This window comes from Arachis duranensis, chromosome 6, assembly GCF_000817695.3.
Source record: "Arachis duranensis cultivar V14167 chromosome 6, aradu.V14167.gnm2.J7QH, whole genome shotgun sequence".
NCBI classification, from domain to species: domain Eukaryota; kingdom Viridiplantae; phylum Streptophyta; class Magnoliopsida; order Fabales; family Fabaceae; genus Arachis; species Arachis duranensis.
Window position 1 is genome coordinate 28,687,235 of NC_029777.3, and position 3,113 is coordinate 28,690,347.

A 3,113-nucleotide genomic window follows, 5' to 3' on the forward strand; every position below is an offset into this window, starting at 1 on the left:
AAAAGAAAGAGGAATCCTCTATGTCACAGTATAGAGATTCCTTTATGTTAGTAGAAAAAGAAAGGGGGGAAGAGTGAAGAAGAGTGGGTTTGGATATTTAGATGAAGAGAGGTGAAGAGAAGTGTTAGTAAATAAATAATTAAATAAAATAAGAGAGAAGAGATAGAAAATTCGAAAATAATTTTAAAAAGGGGTTAGTAATTTTCGAAAATTAGAGATAAGATAAGATTAAAATTAAAATTCAAAACAAAAAAGAATTTTTGAAAAAGAGATGAGATATTTTTGAAAATTAGAGAGGTAAAAGTAGTTAGGTGGTTTTGAAAAAGATAAGAAACAAACACAAAGTGAAAGAGTTAGTTGAAAAAGATATTAAAATCAAATTTGAAAAGATAAGAAGATAAGAAGTTAGATAAGATATTTGAAATCAAAATTTTGAAAAAGATAAAAGTTTTGAAAAAGATAAGATAAAAGATAAAAAGATTTAATTTTAGAAATTTAAAATTACTTAGTTCACTAACAAGAAACTACAAGATAAGATTCTAGAACTTAAAGATTGAACCTTTCTTAACAAGAAAGTAACAAACTTCAAATTTTTGAATCAATCACATTAATTATTAGTGAATTTTCGAAAATATGATATAAAGATAAGAAAAAGGTTTTGAAAATATTTTGATAAAGATTTTTGAAATTTTCAAAAAATGAAAAAAAATGAAAAAGATATAATTTTTTGAAAAAGATTTTGAAAAGATAATATTTTTAAAATTGAAAATTTGACTTGACTTGTAAGAAACAACTAATTTTGAAAATTTTTGACTAAGTCAACTCAAATTTTCGAAAATTATGAGAAAAATAAGGAAAAGATATTTTTTTTATTTTTTAATGATGAGAGAGAAAAACATAAAAGTGACCCAAAACATGAAAATTTTGGATCAAAACACAAGATGCATGCAAGAACACTATGAATGTCAAGATGAACACCAAGAACACTTTGAAGATCATGATGAACATCAAGAACATAATTTTGAAAATTTTTTTTTATGCAAAGAAAACATGCAAGACACCAAACTTAGAAATCTTTAATGCATGGACTCTAACAAACAAAAAATGCATATGAAAAACAACAAACAACAAAAAACAAGAAAACATCAAGATCAAACAAGAAGACTTGTCAAGAACAACTTGAAGATCATGAAGAACACTATGAATGCATGGAATTTTTGAAAAAATAATGCATAAATTTTAAAAACATGCAATTGACACTAAACTTAAAAATTGACTCAAGACTCAAGCAATAAACACAAAAATATTTTTTATTTTTATGATTTTATTAATTTTTTTGGATTTTTATTAATTTTTCTTCGAAAATAAAGTTTGGAAAAACGAAAAAACAAAAGAAAAATTTTGAAAAAGATTTTTGAAAAGAAAATTACCTAATCTGAGCAACAAGATGAACCGTCAGTTGTCCATGCTCGAACAATCCCCGGCAACGACGCAAAAACTTGGTGGACGAAATTGTGATTGCCCTCTTTGTATTTGCATGAGATTTATTTAATGGCTCTTTGGCATATGTGATCACAAATACGTTCAACTTAACCAGCAAGTGTACTGGGTCATCCAAGTAATACCTTACGTGAGTAAGAGTCGATCCCACAGAGATTGTTGGTATGAAGCAAGCTATGGTCACCTTGTAAATCCCAGTTAAGTGGACTCATAGAGTCAAATGTGATTAGATTGGATAAATAAATATAAATAAAATAAAAAGGGATAGAAATACTTATGTAAATCAATAGTGGGAATTTCAGATAGGCTTGTGGAGATGCTAGAATCCTCTCAAATCTCTGTTTTCGTATTGCTTTCATCCAATCCTTCTTACTCCTTTCCATGGCAAGCTGTATGTAGGGCATCACCGTCATCAATGGCTACTTTTCATCCTCTCGGGAAAATGGTCCTATGTGCTGTCACTGCATGGCTAATCGTCTGGGGGCATCACCCTGAACAATGGCTACATCCCATCCTCTCAGTGAAAATGGTCCAAATGCTCTGTGACAGCACGACTAATCATCTGTCGGTTCTCAATCAGGTTGGAATAGAATCCATTGATTCTTTTGCGTCTGTCACTAACGCCCAGCCTTCAGGAGTTTGAAGCTCGTCACAGTCATTCAATAACGGAATCTTACTCGGAATACCACAGACAAGGTTAGACCTTCCAGATTCCCGGAATCCTACTTGGAATACCACAGACAAGGTTAGACTTTCGGATCCCCATGAATGCCGCCATCTATCTAGCTTATACCACGAAGATTCTGTTGGGGAATCTAAGAGATATGCGCCCGACCTAAAGTAGAACGGAAGTGGTTGTCAGTCACGCGCGTTCATAGGTGAGAATGATGATGAGTGTCACGGATCATCACATTTATCAAGTTGAAGTGCAACGTATATCTTAGAATAGGAATAAAAGAGAATTGAATAGAAAATAATAGTAATTGTATTGAAACTTGAGGTACAGCAGAGCTCCACACCCTTAATCTATGGTGTGTAGAAACTCCACCGTTAAAAATACATAAGTGAAAGGTTCAGGCATGGCCGAGTGGCCAGCCCCCTAAAACGTGATCAATAGCCTCCTAAGATGAAGAATAAAACAAAACTGAGACCAAAGATGAAACGTGGTCAAAAGACGTCTAATACAATAGTTAAATGTTCTATTTATACTAAACTAGCTACTAGGGTTTACATGAGTAAGTAATTGATGCATAAATTCACTTTCGGGGACCACTTGGTGTATGCTTGGGCTGAGCTTGATCTATCCACGAGCTGAGGCTTTTCTTGGAGTTGAACGCCAAGTTATGACGTGTTTTGGGCGTTCAACTCCGGGTCGTGACGTTTCTGGCGTTTAACTCCAGACAGCAGCATATACTTGGCGTTGAGCGCCATTTTACGTCGTCAATTCCCGAATAAAGTATGGACTATTATATATTTCTGGAAAGCTCTGGATGTCTACTTTCCAACGCCGTTGAGAGCGCGCCATTTTGAGTTCTGTAGCTTCAGAAAATCCATTTTGAGTGCAGGAAGGTCAGATTCAAACAGCATCAGCAGTCCTTTTGCCAGCCTTTTTC